This window comes from Chiloscyllium plagiosum, unplaced genomic scaffold (assembly GCF_037043375.1).
Source record: "Chiloscyllium plagiosum isolate Xiang-an unplaced genomic scaffold, Cpla_swu_hap1 HiC_scaffold_14, whole genome shotgun sequence".
Classification (NCBI taxonomy): Eukaryota; Metazoa; Chordata; class Chondrichthyes; order Orectolobiformes; family Hemiscylliidae; genus Chiloscyllium; species Chiloscyllium plagiosum.
Genome location: NW_028270152.1, coordinates 12,547,396 through 12,564,072, shown reverse-complemented (window position 1 = coordinate 12,564,072; position 16,677 = coordinate 12,547,396). Strand labels below are relative to the sequence as shown.

Genomic DNA, 16,677 nt, shown 5'->3' with positions numbered 1-16,677 from the left:
AGCGCGCAAGCAGTCCTGCACTTGCCGAAACCCGGGACCTTTAGATCTTCAGTCTAACGCTCTCCCAACTGAGCTATTTCGGCAGCTGCTGCCAGTTCAGCGCGCTCAGGCACTTTGCTCGCGACCACATTCACTTGGGATTTGCCCAGCGTATTTGTTCCAAATCTCCTCACAACATCAACTTCTTCCGGCAAAATTTCCCACCCTGTTTTCTCGGCGGACAGTTCGCTTCGGCCGCTGCCTCTTTATACCGTCTATATCTACACTGTCGTTCATTCTGCACAATCATTTCTGAAGTTGACTGCTTGGCTCTGGTCAACTCGCTCGTCAAATGCACAACGAGGAACTGGTCCCTCCAGTCCTCGACAAGTTCCACGTCGTGCTCCGTTCACCGTCAACATGTCTCGCCAGCTTCACCCCATCTCTCCTCTACCTCTCGAAATGCTGCACGTGATGCCATCCGTCTGCAAATGGTCAGTATCAGTCTAAGCTGCTTTGCAAGCAACCCGATGCACCGGAACAATTTGAACAAATCGCCTCTGCTCCGGCTTCAGTCCGTCCACTGTTAAAACCTTCAGTTATTACTCTGCAGGCTTGAGGATTCCCAAGTTCTCTGCAACCATCTCCAAAGCGGCATGCAAGTCACTGACTGTTTACCCGACCGAGTCTGTTTGTGAATACTTTTCCATCGTCATTCTGCACGATCATTTCTGAAGTGACCGCTTGTGTCGAAAACAAGGACAGTCCAAAGCGATTTCCTGAGGCGCACCTCTGGAACGCTCAAATCAACCTAAAGTCAGGCGGCCATGCGCATGTCAGCATCTCTCCTGCAACCTTTCCATTGCGATCAGGGATCACCAGTTTTTGCAAGCTGGAACAGCTGGCCGTCAGCAAGCTTATGAGCGAGGGAGTGTTTGATAGAGAGAGTGCAAAGGCCACCATGTACGCGTTGCTGACTCAAAGACTGTTTTGTGCGTTCGCAGATGTTGGTCAATGAACAGTAGGAGAATTTGAATTGGTGCAGGATTGAGGGTTTGTCCATTTGATTATTTGACTGTTTTGGAATGCTCGTTACGGAGCCAATGAGAAGAAATGTGCCATGAGACTGGAAGCAAAAGGCACAGCATCGCTGCAGGAGCACCATGCAGAAGGAGGGTGAGAAGCAAACCAAACCACCCTTGCGCCAGCAAGGAAAGGTGCAGAGCTTCACATTTACTCACTCGCTTACTCACTCGCCTCCATCACAGCTAAACAAAGGAGGGAGCGCGCAAGCAGTCCTGCACTTGCCGAAACCCGGGATTGAACCAGGGACCTTTAGATCTTCAGTCTAACGCTCTCCCAACTGAGCTATTTCGGCAGCAGCTGCCGCTCTGTGCGCTCAGGCACTTTGCTCGCGGCCACATTCACTTGGGATTTGCCCAGCGTATTTGTTCCAAATCTCCTCATAACATCAACTTCTTCCGGCAAAATTTCCCACCCTGTTTTCTCGGCGGACAGTTCGCTTCGGCCGCTGCCTCTTTATACCGTCTATATCTACACTGTCGTTCATTCTGCACAATCATTTCTGAAGTTGACTGCTTGGCTCTGGTCAACTCGCTCGTCAAATGCACAACGAGGAACTGGTCCCTCCAGTCCTCGACAAGTTCCACGTCGTGCTCCGTTCACCGTCAACATGTCTCGCCAGCTTCACCCCATCTCTCCTCTACCTCTCGAAATGCTGCACGTGATGCCATCCGTCTGCAAATGGTCAGTATCAGTCTAAGCTGCTTTGCAAGCAACCCGATGCACCGGAACAATTGAACAAATCGCCTCTGCTCCGGCTTCAGTCCGTCCACTGTTAAAACCTTCAGTTATTACTCTGCAGGCTTGAGGATTCCCAAGTTCTCTGCAACCATCTCCAAAGCGGCATGCAAGTCACTGACTGTTTACCCGACCGAGTCTGTTTGTGAATACTTTTCCATCGTCATTCTGCACGATCATTTCTGAAGTGACCGCTTGTGTCGAAAACAAGGACAGTCCAAAGCGATTTCCTGAGGCGCACCTCTGGAACGCTCAAATCAACCTAAAGTCAGGCGGCCATGCGCATGTCAGCATCTCTCCTGCAACCTTTCCATTGCGATCAGGGATCACCAGTTTTTGCAAGCTGGAACAGCTGGCCGTCAGCAAGCTTATGAGCGAGGGAGTGTTTGATAGAGAGAGTGCAAAGGCCACCATGTACGCGTTGCTGACTCAAAGACTGTTTTGTGCGTTCGCAGATGTTGGTCAATGAACAGTAGGAGAATTTGAATTGGTGCAGGATTGAGGGTTTGTCCATTTGATTATTTGACTGTTTTGGAATGCTCGTTACGGAGCCAATGAGAAGAAATGTGCCATGAGACTGGAAGCAAAAGGCACAGCATCGCTGCAGGAGCACCATGCAGAAGGAGGATGAGAAGCAATCCAAACCACCCTTTCGCCAGCAAGGAAAGGTGCAGAGCTTCACATTTATTCACTCGCCTCCATCACAGCTAAACAAAGGAGGGAGCACGCAAGCAGTCCTGCACTTGCCGAAACCCGGGACCTTTAGATCTTCAGTCTAACGCTCTCCCAACTGAGCTATTTCGGCAGCTGCTGCCAGCTCAGCGCGCTCAGGCACTTTGCTCGCGACCACATTCACTTGGGATTTGCCCAGCGTATTTGTTCCAAATCTCCTCACAACATCAACTTCTTCCGGCAAAATTTCCCACCCTGTTTTCTCGGCGGACAGTTCGCTTCGGCCGCTGCCTCTTTATACCGTCTATATCTACACTGTCGTTCATTCTGCACAATCATTTCTGAAGTTGACTGCTTGGCTCTGGTCAACTCGCTCGTCAAATGCACAACGAGGAACTGGTCCCTCCAGTCCTCGACAAGTTCCACGTCGTGCTCCGTTCACCGTCAACATGTCTCGCCAGCTTCACCCCATCTCTCCTCTACCTCTCGAAATGCTGCACGTGATGCCATCCGTCTGCAAATGGTCAGTATCAGTCTAAGCTGCTTTGCAAGCAACCCGATGCACCGGAACAATTTGAACAAATCGCCTCTGCTCCGGCTTCAGTCCGTCCACTGTTAAAACCTTCAGTTATTACTCTGCAGGCTTGAGGATTCCCAAGTTCTCTGCAACCATCTCCAAAGCGGCATGCAAGTCACTGACTGTTTACCCGACCGAGTCTGTTTGTGAATACTTTTCCATCGTCATTCTGCACGATCATTTCTGAAGTGACCGCTTGTGTCGAAAACAAGGACAGTCCAAAGCGATTTCCTGAGGCGCACCTCTGGAACGCTCAAATCAACCTAAAGTCAGGCGGCCATGCGCATGTCAGCATCTCTCCTGCAACCTTTCCATTGCGATCAGGGATCACCAGTTTTTGCAAGCTGGAACAGCTGGCCGTCAGCAAGCTTATGAGCGAGGGAGTGTTTGATAGAGAGAGTGCAAAGGCCACCATGTACGCGTTGCTGACTCAAAGACTGTTTTGTGCGTTCGCAGATGTTGGTCAATGAACAGTAGGAGAATTTGAATTGGTGCAGGATTGAGGGTTTGTCCATTTGATTATTTGACTGTTTTGGAATGCTCGTTACGGAGCCAATGAGAAGAAATGTGCCATGAGACTGGAAGCAAAAGGCACAGCATCGCTGCAGGAGCACCATGCAGAAGGAGGGTGAGAAGCAATCCAAACCACCCTTGCACCAGCAAGGAAAGGTGCAGAGCTTCACATTTACTCACTCGCCTCCATCACAGCTAAACAAAGGAGGGAGCGCGCAAGCAGTCCTGCACTTGCCGAAACCCGGGATTGAACCAGGGACCTTTAGATCTTCAGTCTAACGCTCTCCCAACTGAGCTATTTCGGCAGCTGCTGCCAGCTCTGTGCGCTCAGGCACTTTGCTCGCGGCCACATTCACTTGGGATTTGCCCAGCGTATTTGTTCCAAATCTCCTCACAACATCAACTTCTTCCGGCAAAAGTTCCCACCCTGTTTTCTCGGCGGACAGTTCGCTTCGGCCGCTGCCTCTTTATACCGTCTATATCTACACTGTCGTTCATTCTGCACAATCATTTCTGAAGTTGACTGCTTGGCTCTGGTCAACTCGCTCGTCAAATGCACAACGAGGAACTGGTCCCTCCAGTCCTCGACAAGTTCCACGTCGTGCTCCGTTCACCGTCAACATGTCTCGCCAGCTTCACCCCATCTCTCCTCTACCTCTCGAAATGCTGCACGTGATGCCATCCGTCTGCAAATGGTCAGTATCAGTCTAAGCTGCTTTGCAAGCAACCCGATGCACCGGAACAATTTGAACAAATCGCCTCTGCTCCGGCTTCAGTCCGTCCACTGTTAAAACCTTCAGTTATTACTCTGCAGGCTTGAGGATTCCCAAGTTCTCTGCAACCATCTCCAAAGCGGCATGCAAGTCACTGACTGTTTACCCGACCGAGTCTGTTTGTGAATACTTTTCCATCGTCATTCTGCACGATCATTTCTGAAGTGACCGCTTGTGTCGAAAACAAGGACAGTCCAAAGCGATTTCCTGAGGCGCACCTCTGGAACGCTCAAATCAACCTAAAGTCAGGCAGCCATGCGCATGTCAGCATCTCTCCTGCAACCTTTCCATTGCGATCAGGGATCACCAGTTTTTGCAAGCTGGAACAGCTGGCCGTCAGCAAGCTTATGAGCGAGGGAGTGTTTGATAGAGAGAGTGCAAAGGCCACCATGTACGCGTTGCTGACTCAAAGACTGTTTTGTGCGTTCGCAGATGTTGGTCAATGAACAGTAGGAGAATTTGAATTGGTGCAGGATTGAGGGTTTGTCCATTTGATTATTTGACTGTTTTGGAATGCTCGTTACGGAGCCAATGAGAAGAAATGTGCCATGAGACTGGAAGCAAAAGGCACAGCATCGCTGCAGGAGCACCATGCAGAAGGAGGGTGAGAAGCAATCCAAACCACCCTTTCGCCAGCAAGGAAAGGTGCAGAGCTTCACATTTATTCACTCGCCTCCATCACAGCTAAACAAAGGAGGGAGCGCGCAAGCAGTCCTGCACTTGCCGAAACCCGGGACCTTTAGATCTTCAGTCTAACGCTCTCCCAACTGAGCTATTTCGGCAGCTGCTGCCAGCTCAGCGCGCTCAGGCACTTTGCTCGCGACCACATTCACTTGGGATTTGCCCAGCGTATTTGTTCCAAATCTCCTCACAACATCAACTTCTTCCGGCAAAATTTCCCACCCTGTTTTCTCGGCGGACAGTTCGCTTCGGCCGCTGCCTCTTTATACCGTCTATATCTACACTGTCGTTCATTCTGCACAATCATTTCTGAAGTTGACTGCTTGGCTCTGGTCAACTCGCTCGTCAAATGCACAACGAGGAACTGGTCCCTCCAGTCCTCGACAAGTTCCACGTCGTGCTCCGTTCACCGTCAACATGTCTCGCCAGCTTCACCCCATCTCTCCTCTACCTCTCGAAATGCTGCACGTGATGCCATCCGTCTGCAAATGGTCAGTATCAGTCTAAGCTGCTTTGCAAGCAACCCGATGCACCGGAACAATTTGAACAAATCGCCTCTGCTCCGGCTTCAGTCCGTCCACTGTTAAAACCTTCAGTTATTACTCTGCAGGCTTGAGGATTCCCAAGTTCTCTGCAACCATCTCCAAAGCGGCATGCAAGTCACTGACTGTTTACCCGACCGAGTCTGTTTGTGAATACTTTTCCATCGTCATTCTGCACGATCATTTCTGAAGTGACCGCTTGTGTCGAAAACAAGGACAGTCCAAAGCGATTTCCTGAGGCGCACCTCTGGAACGCTCAAATCAACCTAAAGTCAGGCGGCCATGCGCATGTCAGCATCTCTCCTGCAACCTTTCCATTGCGATCAGGGATCACCAGTTTTTGCAAGCTGGAACAGCTGGCCGTCAGCAAGCTTATGAGCGAGGGAGTGTTTGATAGAGAGAGTGCAAAGGCCACCATGTACGCGTTGCTGACTCAAAGACTGTTTTGTGCGTTCGCAGATGTTGGTCAATGAACAGTAGGAGAATTTGAATTGGTGCAGGATTGAGGGTTTGTCCATTTGATTATTTGACTGTTTTGGAATGCTCGTTACGGAGCCAATGAGAAGAAATGTGCCATGAGACTGGAAGCAAAAGGCACAGCATCGCTGCAGGAGCACCATGCAGAAGGAGGGTGAGAAGCAATCCAAACCACCCTTGCGCCAGCAAGGAAAGGTGCAGAGCTTCACATTTACTCACTCGCCTCCATCACAGCTAAACAAAGGAGGGAGCGCGCAAGCAGTCCTGCACTTGCCGAAACCCGGGATTGAACCAGGGACCTTTAGATCTTCAGTCTAACGCTCTCCCAACTGAGCTATTTCAGCAGCTGCTGCCAGCTCTGTGCGCTCAGGCACTTTGCTCGCGGCCACATTCACTTGGGATTTGCCCAGCGTATTTGTTCCAAATCTCCTCACAACATCAACTTCTTCCGGCAAAATTTCCCACCCTGTTTTCTCGGCGGACAGTTCGCTTCGGCCGCTGCCTCTTTATACCGTCTATATCTACACTGTCGTTCATTCTGCACAATCATTTCTGAAGTTGACTGCTTGGCTCTGGTCAACTCGCTCGTCAAATGCACAACGAGGAACTGGTCCCTCCAGTCCTCGACAAGTTCCACGTCGTGCTCCGTTCACCGTCAACATGTCTCGCCAGCTTCACCCCATCTCTCCTCTACCTCTCGAAATGCTGCACGTGATGCCATCCGTCTGCAAATGGTCAGTATCAGTCTAAGCTGCTTTGCAAGCAACCCGATGCACCGGAACAATTTGAACAAATCGCCTCTGCTCCGGCTTCAGTCCGTCCACTGTTAAAACCTTCAGTTATTACTCTGCAGGCTTGAGGATTCCCAAGTTCTCTGCAACCATCTCCAAAGCGGCATGCAAGTCACTGACTGTTTACCCGACCGAGTCTGTTTGTGAATACTTTTCCATCGTCATTCTGCACGATCATTTCTGAAGTGACCGCTTGTGTCGAAAACAAGGACAGTCCAAAGCGATTTCCTGAGGCGCACCTCTGGAACGCTCAAATCAACCTAAAGTCAGGCGGCCATGCGCATGTCAGCATCTCTCCTGCAACCTTTCCATTGCGATCAGGGATCACCAGTTTTTGCAAGCTGGACCAGCTGGCCGTCAGCAAGCTTATGAGCGAGGGAGTGTTTGATAGAGAGAGTGCAAAGGCCACCATGTACGCGTTGCTGACTCAAAGACTGTTTTGTGCGTTCGCAGATGTTGGTCAATGAACAGTAGGAGAATTTGAATTGGTGCAGGATTGAGGGTTTGTCCATTTGATTATTTGACTGTTTTGGAATGCTCGTTACGGAGCCAATGAGAAGAAATGTGCCATGAGACTGGAAGCAAAAGGCACAGCATCGCTGCAGGAGCACCATGCAGAAGGAGGGTGAGAAGCAATCCAAACCACCCTTTCGCCAGCAAGGAAAGGTGCAGAGCTTCACATTTATTCACTCGCCTCCATCACAGCTAAACAAAGGAGGGAGCGCGCAAGCAGTCCTGCACTTGCCGAAACCCGGGACCTTTAGATCTTCAGTCTAACGCTCTCCCAACTGAGCTATTTCGGCAGCTGCTGCCAGCTCAGCGCGCTCAGGCACTTTGCTCGCGACCACATTCACTTGGGATTTGCCCAGCGTATTTGTTCCAAATCTCCTCACAACATCAACTTCTTCCGGCAAAATTTCCCACCCTGTTTTCTCGGCGGACAGTTCGCTTCGGCCGCTGCCTCTTTATACCGTCTATATCTACACTGTCGTTCATTCTGCACAATCATTTCTGAAGTTGACTGCTTGGCTCTGGTCAACTCGCTCGTCAAATGCACAACGAGGAACTGGTCCCTCCAGTCCTCGACAAGTTCCACGTCGTGCTCCGTTCACCGTCAACATGTCTCGCCAGCTTCACCCCATCTCTCCTCTACCTCTCGAAATGCTGCACGTGATGCCATCCGTCTGCAAATGGTCAGTATCAGTCTAAGCTGCTTTGCAAGCAACCCGATGCACCGGAACAATTTGAACAAATCGCCTCTGCTCCGGCTTCAGTCCGTCCACTGTTAAAACCTTCAGTTATTACTCTGCAGGCTTGAGGATTCCCAAGTTCTCTGCAACCATCTCCAAAGCGGCATGCAAGTCACTGACTGTTTACCCGACCGAGTCTGTTTGTGAATACTTTTCCATCGTCATTCTGCACGATCATTTCTGAAGTGACCGCTTGTGTCGAAAACAAGGACAGTCCAAAGCGATTTCCTGAGGCGCACCTCTGGAACGCTCAAATCAACCTAAAGTCAGGCGGCCATGCGCATGTCAGCATCTCTCCTGCAACCTTTCCATTGCGATCAGGGATCACCAGTTTTTGCAAGCTGGAACAGCTGGCCGTCAGCAAGCTTATGAGCGAGGGAGTGTTTGATAGAGAGAGTGCAAAGGCCACCATGTACGCGTTGCTGACTCAAAGACTGTTTTGTGCGTTCGCAGATGTTGGTCAATGAACAGTAGGAGAATTTGAATTGGTGCAGGATTGAGGGTTTGTCCATTTGATTATTTGACTGTTTTGGAATGCTCGTTACGGAGCCAATGAGAAGAAATGTGCCATGAGACTGGAAGCAAAAGGCACAGCATCGCTGCAGGAGCACCATGCAGAAGGAGGATGAGAAGCAATCCAAACCACCCTTTCGCCAGCAAGGAAAGGTGCAGAGCTTCACATTTATTCACTCGCCTCCATCACAGCTAAACAAAGGAGGGAGCGCGCAAGCAGTCCTGCACTTGCCGAAACCCGGGACCTTTAGATCTTCAGTCTAACGCTCTCCCAACTGAGCTATTTCGGCAGCTGCTGCCAGCTCAGCGCGCTCAGGCACTTTGCTCGCGACCACATTCACTTGGGATTTGCCCAGCGTATTTGTTCCAAATCTCCTCACAACATCAACTTCTTCCGGCAAAATTTCCCACCCTGTTTTCTCGGCGGACAGTTCGCTTCGGCCGCTGCCTCTTTATACCGTCTATATCTACACTGTCGTTCATTCTGCACAATCATTTCTGAAGTTGACTGCTTGGCTCTGGTCAACTCGCTCGTCAAATGCACAACGAGGAACTGGTCCCTCCAGTCCTCGACAAGTTCCACGTCGTGCTCCGTTCACCGTCAACATGTCTCGCCAGCTTCACCCCATCTCTCCTCTACCTCTCGAAATGCTGCACGTGATGCCATCCGTCTGCAAATGGTCAGTATCAGTCTAAGCTGCTTTGCAAGCAACCCGATGCACCGGAACAATTTGAACAAATCGCCTCTGCTCCGGCTTCAGTCCGTCCACTGTTAAAACCTTCAGTTATTACTCTGCAGGCTTGAGGATTCCCAAGTTCTCTGCAACCATCTCCAAAGCGGCATGCAAGTCACTGACTGTTTACCCGACCGAGTCTGTTTGTGAATACTTTTCCATCGTCATTCTGCACGATCATTTCTGAAGTGACCGCTTGTGTCGAAAACAAGGACAGTCCAAAGCGATTTCCTGAGGCGCACCTCTGGAACGCTCAAATCAACCTAAAGTCAGGCGGCCATGCGCATGTCAGCATCTCTCCTGCAACCTTTCCATTGCGATCAGGGATCACCAGTTTTTGCAAGCTGGAACAGCTGGCCGTCAGCAAGCTTATGAGCGAGGGAGTGTTTGATAGAGAGAGTGCAAAGGCCACCATGTACGCGTTGCTGACTCAAAGACTGTTTTGTGCGTTCGCAGATGTTGGTCAATGAACAGTAGGAGAATTTGAATTGGTGCAGGATTGAGGGTTTGTCCATTTGATTATTTGACTGTTTTGGAATGCTCGTTACGGAGCCAATGAGAAGAAATGTGCCATGAGACTGGAAGCAAAAGGCACAGCATCGCTGCAGGAGCACCATGCAGAAGGAGGGTGAGAAGCAATCCAAACCACCCTTGCGCCAGCAAGGAAAGGTGCAGAGCTTCACATTTACTCACTCGCCTCCATCACAGCTAAACAAAGGAGGGAGCGCGCAAGCAGTCCTGCACTTGCCGAAACCCGGGATTGAACCAGGGACCTTTAGATCTTCAGTCTAACGCTCTCCCAACTGAGCTATTTCAGCAGCTGCTGCCAGCTCTGTGCGCTCAGGCACTTTGCTCGCGGCCACATTCACTTGGGATTTGCCCAGCGTATTTGTTCCAAATCTCCTCACAACATCAACTTCTTCCGGCAAAATTTCCCACCCTGTTTTCTCGGCGGACAGTTCGCTTCGGCCGCTGCCTCTTTATACCGTCTATATCTACACTGTCGTTCATTCTGCACAATCATTTCTGAAGTTGACTGCTTGGCTCTGGTCAACTCGCTCGTCAAATGCACAACGAGGAACTGGTCCCTCCAGTCCTCGACAAGTTCCACGTCGTGCTCCGTTCACCGTCAACATGTCTCGCCAGCTTCACCCCATCTCTCCTCTACCTCTCGAAATGCTGCACGTGATGCCATCCGTCTGCAAATGGTCAGTATCAGTCTAAGCTGCTTTGCAAGCAACCCGATGCACCGGAACAATTTGAACAAATCGCCTCTGCTCCGGCTTCAGTCCGTCCACTGTTAAAACCTTCAGTTATTACTCTGCAGGCTTGAGGATTCCCAAGTTCTCTGCAACCATCTCCAAAGCGGCATGCAAGTCACTGACTGTTTACCCGACCGAGTCTGTTTGTGAATACTTTTCCATCGTCATTCTGCACGATCATTTCTGAAGTGACCGCTTGTGTCGAAAACAAGGACAGTCCAAAGCGATTTCCTGAGGCGCACCTCTGGAACGCTCAAATCAACCTAAAGTCAGGCGGCCATGCGCATGTCAGCATCTCTCCTGCAACCTTTCCATTGCGATCAGGGATCACCAGTTTTTGCAAGCTGGAACAGCTGGCCGTCAGCAAGCTTATGAGCGAGGGAGTGTTTGATAGAGAGAGTGCAAAGGCCACCATGTACGCGTTGCTGACTCAAAGACTGTTTTGTGCGTTCGCAGATGTTGGTCAATGAACAGTAGGAGAATTTGAATTGGTGCAGGATTGAGGGTTTGTCCATTTGATTATTTGACTGTTTTGGAATGCTCGTTACGGAGCCAATGAGAAGAAATGTGCCATGAGACTGGAAGCAAAAGGCACAGCATCGCTGCAGGAGCACCATGCAGAAGGAGGGTGAGAAGCAATCCAAACCACCCTTTCGCCAGCAAGGAAAGGTGCAGAGCTTCACATTTATTCACTCGCCTCCATCACAGCTAAACAAAGGAGGGAGCGCGCAAGCAGTCCTGCACTTGCCGAAACCCGGGACCTTTAGATCTTCAGTCTAACGCTCTCCCAACTGAGCTATTTCGGCAGCTGCTGCCAGCTCAGCGCGCTCAGGCACTTTGCTCGCGACCACATTCACTTGGGATTTGCCCAGCGTATTTGTTCCAAATCTCCTCACAACATCAACTTCTTCCGGCAAAATTTCCCACCCTGTTTTCTCGGCGGACAGTTCGCTTCGGCCGCTGCCTCTTTATACCGTCTATATCTACACTGTCGTTCATTCTGCACAATCATTTCTGAAGTTGACTGCTTGGCTCTGGTCAACTCGCTCGTCAAATGCACAACGAGGAACTGGTCCCTCCAGTCCTCGACAAGTTCCACGTCGTGCTCCGTTCACCGTCAACATGTCTCGCCAGCTTCACCCCATCTCTCCTCTACCTCTCGAAATGCTGCACGTGATGCCATCCGTCTGCAAATGGTCAGTATCAGTCTAAGCTGCTTTGCAAGCAACCCGATGCACCGGAACAATTTGAACAAATCGCCTCTGCTCCGGCTTCAGTCCGTCCACTGTTAAAACCTTCAGTTATTACTCTGCAGGCTTGAGGATTCCCAAGTTCTCTGCAACCATCTCCAAAGCGGCATGCAAGTCACTGACTGTTTACCCGACCGAGTCTGTTTGTGAATACTTTTCCATCGTCATTCTGCACGATCATTTCTGAAGTGACCGCTTGTGTCGAAAACAAGGACAGTCCAAAGCGATTTCCTGAGGCGCACCTCTGGAACGCTCAAATCAACCTAAAGTCAGGCGGCCATGCGCATGTCAGCATCTCTCCTGCAACCTTTCCATTGCGATCAGGGATCACCAGTTTTTGCAAGCTGGAACAGCTGGCCGTCAGCAAGCTTATGAGCGAGGGAGTGTTTGATAGAGAGAGTGCAAAGGCCACCATGTACGCGTTGCTGACTCAAAGACTGTTTTGTGCGTTCGCAGATGTTGGTCAATGAACAGTAGGAGAATTTGAATTGGTGCAGGATTGAGGGTTTGTCCATTTGATTATTTGACTGTTTTGGAATGCTCGTTACGGAGCCAATGAGAAGAAATGTGCCATGAGACTGGAAGCAAAAGGCACAGCATCGCTGCAGGAGCACCATGCAGAAGGAGGATGAGAAGCAATCCAAACCACCCTTTCGCCAGCAAGGAAAGGTGCAGAGCTTCACATTTATTCACTCGCCTCCATCACAGCTAAACAAAGGAGGGAGCACGCAAGCAGTCCTGCACTTGCCGAAACCCGGGACCTTTAGATCTTCAGTCTAACGCTCTCCCAACTGAGCTATTTCGGCAGCTGCTGCCAGCTCAGCGCGCTCAGGCACTTTGCTCGCGACCACATTCACTTGGGATTTGCCCAGCGTATTTGTTCCAAATCTCCTCACAACATCAACTTCTTCCGGCAAAATTTCCCACCCTGTTTTCTCGGCGGACAGTTCGCTTCGGCCGCTGCCTCTTTATACCGTCTATATCTACACTGTCGTTCATTCTGCACAATCATTTCTGAAGTTGACTGCTTGGCTCTGGTCAACTCGCTCGTCAAATGCACAACGAGGAACTGGTCCCTCCAGTCCTCGACAAGTTCCACGTCGTGCTCCGTTCACCGTCAACATGTCTCGCCAGCTTCACCCCATCTCTCCTCTACCTCTCGAAATGCTGCACGTGATGCCATCCGTCTGCAAATGGTCAGTATCAGTCTAAGCTGCTTTGCAAGCAACCCGATGCACCGGAACAATTTGAACAAATCGCCTCTGCTCCGGCTTCAGTCCGTCCACTGTTAAAACCTTCAGTTATTACTCTGCAGGCTTGAGGATTCCCAAGTTCTCTGCAACCATCTCCAAAGCGGCATGCAAGTCACTGACTGTTTACCCGACCGAGTCTGTTTGTGAATACTTTTCCATCGTCATTCTGCACGATCATTTCTGAAGTGACCGCTTGTGTCGAAAACAAGGACAGTCCAAAGCGATTTCCTGAGGCGCACCTCTGGAACGCTCAAATCAACCTAAAGTCAGGCGGCCATGCGCATGTCAGCATCTCTCCTGCAACCTTTCCATTGCGATCAGGGATCACCAGTTTTTGCAAGCTGGAACAGCTGGCCGTCAGCAAGCTTATGAGCGAGGGAGTGTTTGATAGAGAGAGTGCAAAGGCCACCATGTACGCGTTGCTGACTCAAAGACTGTTTTGTGCGTTCGCAGATGTTGGTCAATGAACAGTAGGAGAATTTGAATTGGTGCAGGATTGAGGGTTTGTCCATTTGATTATTTGACTGTTTTGGAATGCTCGTTACGGAGCCAATGAGAAGAAATGTGCCATGAGACTGGAAGCAAAAGGCACAGCATCGCTGCAGGAGCACCATGCAGAAGGAGGGTGAGAAGCAATCCAAACCACCCTTGCACCAGCAAGGAAAGGTGCAGAGCTTCACATTTACTCACTCGCCTCCATCACAGCTAAACAAAGGAGGGAGCGCGCAAGCAGTCCTGCACTTGCCGAAACCCGGGATTGAACCAGGGACTTTTAGATCTTCAGTCTAACGCTCTCCCAACTGAGCTATTTCGGCAGCTGCTGCCAGCTCTGTGCGCTCAGGCACTTTGCTCGCGGCCACATTCACTTGGGATTTGCCCAGCGTATTTGTTCCAAATCTCCTCACAACATCAACTTCTTCCGGCAAAATTTCCCACCCTGTTTTCTCGGCGGACAGTTCGCTTCGGCCGCTGCCTCTTTATACCGTCTATATCTACACTGTCGTTCATTCTGCACAATCATTTCTGAAGTTGACTGCTTGGCTCTGGTCAACTCGCTCGTCAAATGCACAACGAGGAACTGGTCCCTCCAGTCCTCGACAAGTTCCACGTCGTGCTCCGTTCACCGTCAACATGTCTCGCCAGCTTCACCCCATCTCTCCTCTACCTCTCGAAATGCTGCACGTGATGCCATCCGTCTGCAAATGGTCAGTATCAGTCTAAGCTGCTTTGCAAGCAACCCGATGCACCGGAACAATTTGAACAAATCGCCTCTGCTCCGGCTTCAGTCCGTCCACTGTTAAAACCTTCAGTTATTACTCTGCAGGCTTGAGGATTCCCAAGTTCTCTGCAACCATCTCCAAAGCGGCATGCAAGTCACTGACTGTTTACCCGACCGAGTCTGTTTGTGAATACTTTTCCATCGTCATTCTGCACGATCATTTCTGAAGTGACCGCTTGTGTCGAAAACAAGGACAGTCCAAAGCGATTTCCTGAGGCGCACCTCTGGAACGCTCAAATCAACCTAAAGTCAGGCGGCCATGCGCATGTCAGCATCTCTCCTGCAACCTTTCCATTGCGATCAGGGATCACCAGTTTTTGCAAGCTGGACCAGCTGGCCGTCAGCAAGCTTATGAGCGAGGGAGTGTTTGATAGAGAGAGTGCAAAGGCCACCATGTACGCGTTGCTGACTCAAAGACTGTTTTGTGCGTTCGCAGATGTTGGTCAATGAACAGTAGGAGAATTTGAATTGGTGCAGGATTGAGGGTTTGTCCATTTGATTATTTGACTGTTTTGGAATGCTCGTTACGGAGCCAATGAGAAGAAATGTGCCATGAGACTGGAAGCAAAAGGCACAGCATCGCTGCAGGAGGAGGGTGAGAAGCAATCCAAACCACCCTTGCGCCAGCAAGGAAAGGTGCAGAGCTTCACATTTACTCACTCGCCTCCATCACAGCTAAACAAAGGAGGGAGCGCGCAAGCAGTCCTGCACTTGCCGAAACCCGGGATTGAACCAGGGACCTTTAGATCTTCAGTCTAACGCTCTCCCAACTGAGCTATTTCGGCAGCTGCTGCCAGCTCTGTGCGCTCAGGCACTTTGCTCGCGGCCACATTCACTTGGGATTTGCCCAGCGTATTTGTTCCAAATCTCCTCACAACATCAACTTCTTCCGGCAAAATTTCCCACCCTGTTTTCTCGGCGGACAGTTCGCTTCGGCCGCTGCCTCTTTATACCGTCTATATCTACACTGTCGTTCATTCTGCACAATCATTTCTGAAGTTGACTGCTTGGCTCTGGTCAACTCGCTCGTCAAATGCACAACGAGGAACTGGTCCCTCCAGTCCTCGACAAGTTCCACGTCGTGCTCCGTTCACCGTCAACATGTCTCGCCAGCTTCACCCCATCTCTCCTCTACCTCTCGAAATGCTGCACGTGATGCCATCCGTCTGCAAATGGTCAGTATCAGTCTAAGCTGCTTTGCAAGCAACCCGATGCACCGGAACAATTTGAACAAATCGCCTCTGCTCCGGCTTCAGTCCGTCCACTGTTAAAACCTTCAGTTATTACTCTGCAGGCTTGAGGATTCCCAAGTTCTCTGCAACCATCTCCAAAGCGGCATGCAAGTCACTGACTGTTTACCCGACCGAGTCTGTTTGTGAATACTTTTCCATCGTCATTCTGCACGATCATTTCTGAAGTGACCGCTTGTGTCGAAAACAAGGACAGTCCAAAGCGATTTCCTGAGGCGCACCTCTGGAACGCTCAAATCAACCTAAAGTCAGGCGGCCATGCGCATGTCAGCATCTCTCCTGCAACCTTTCCATTGCGATCAGGGATCACCAGTTTTTGCAAGCTGGAACAGCTGGCCGTCAGCAAGCTTATGAGCGAGGGAGTGTTTGATAGAGAGAGTGCAAAGGCCACCATGTACGCGTTGCTGACTCAAAGACTGTTTTGTGCGTTCGCAGATGTTGGTCAATGAACAGTAGGAGAATTTGAATTGGTGCAGGATTGAGGGTTTGTCCATTTGATTATTTGACTGTTTTGGAATGCTCGTTACGGAGCCAATGAGAAGAAATGTGCCATGAGACTGGAAGCAAAAGGCACAGCATCGCTGCAGGAGCACCATGCAGAAGGAGGGTGAGAAGCAATCCAAACCACCCTTTCGCCAGCAAGGAAAGGTGCAGAGCTTCACATTTATTCACTCGCCTCCATCACAGCTAAACAAAGGAGGGAGCGCGCAAGCAGTCCTGCACTTGCCGAAACCCGGGACCTTTAGATCTTCAGTCTAACGCTCTCCCAACTGAGCTATTTCGGCAGCTGCTGCCAGCTCAGCGCGCTCAGGCACTTTGCTCGCGACCACATTCACTTGGGATTTGCCCAGCGTATTTGTTCCAAATCTCCTCACAACATCAACTTCTTCCGGCAAAATTTCCCACCCTGTTTTCTCGGCGGACAGTTCGCTTCGGCCGCTGCCTCTTTATACCGTCTATATCTACACTGTCGTTCATTCTGCACAATCATTTCTGAAGTTGACTGCTTGGCTCTGGTCAACTCGCTCGTCAAATGCACAACGAGGAACTGGTCCCTCCA

General features: G+C 50.5%; 6 non-coding genes across 6 annotated transcripts; all 6 read right to left on the bottom strand.

The window, feature by feature from the left end:
• Window positions 1-1,284: 1,284 nt before the first annotated feature.
• trnaf-gaa (transfer RNA phenylalanine (anticodon GAA)) lies at window positions 1,285-1,357 on the bottom strand. Its single transcript has one exon. It is a non-coding gene; the product is annotated as a tRNA-Phe (tRNA).
• Window positions 1,358-3,794: 2,437 nt separating this feature from the next.
• trnaf-gaa (transfer RNA phenylalanine (anticodon GAA)) lies at window positions 3,795-3,867 on the bottom strand. Its single transcript has one exon. It is a non-coding gene; the product is annotated as a tRNA-Phe (tRNA).
• A 2,439-nt stretch (window positions 3,868-6,306) lies between these two features.
• trnaf-gaa (transfer RNA phenylalanine (anticodon GAA)) lies at window positions 6,307-6,379 on the bottom strand. Its single transcript has one exon. It is a non-coding gene; the product is annotated as a tRNA-Phe (tRNA).
• Window positions 6,380-10,068: 3,689 nt separating this feature from the next.
• On the bottom strand, window positions 10,069-10,141 carry trnaf-gaa (transfer RNA phenylalanine (anticodon GAA)). Its single transcript has one exon. It is a non-coding gene; the product is annotated as a tRNA-Phe (tRNA).
• A 3,689-nt stretch (window positions 10,142-13,830) lies between these two features.
• On the bottom strand, window positions 13,831-13,903 carry trnaf-gaa (transfer RNA phenylalanine (anticodon GAA)). The gene has a single exon. It is a non-coding gene; the product is annotated as a tRNA-Phe (tRNA).
• Window positions 13,904-15,079: 1,176 nt separating this feature from the next.
• On the bottom strand, window positions 15,080-15,152 carry trnaf-gaa (transfer RNA phenylalanine (anticodon GAA)). Its single transcript has one exon. It is a non-coding gene; the product is annotated as a tRNA-Phe (tRNA).
• Window positions 15,153-16,677: the final 1,525 nt, after the last annotated feature.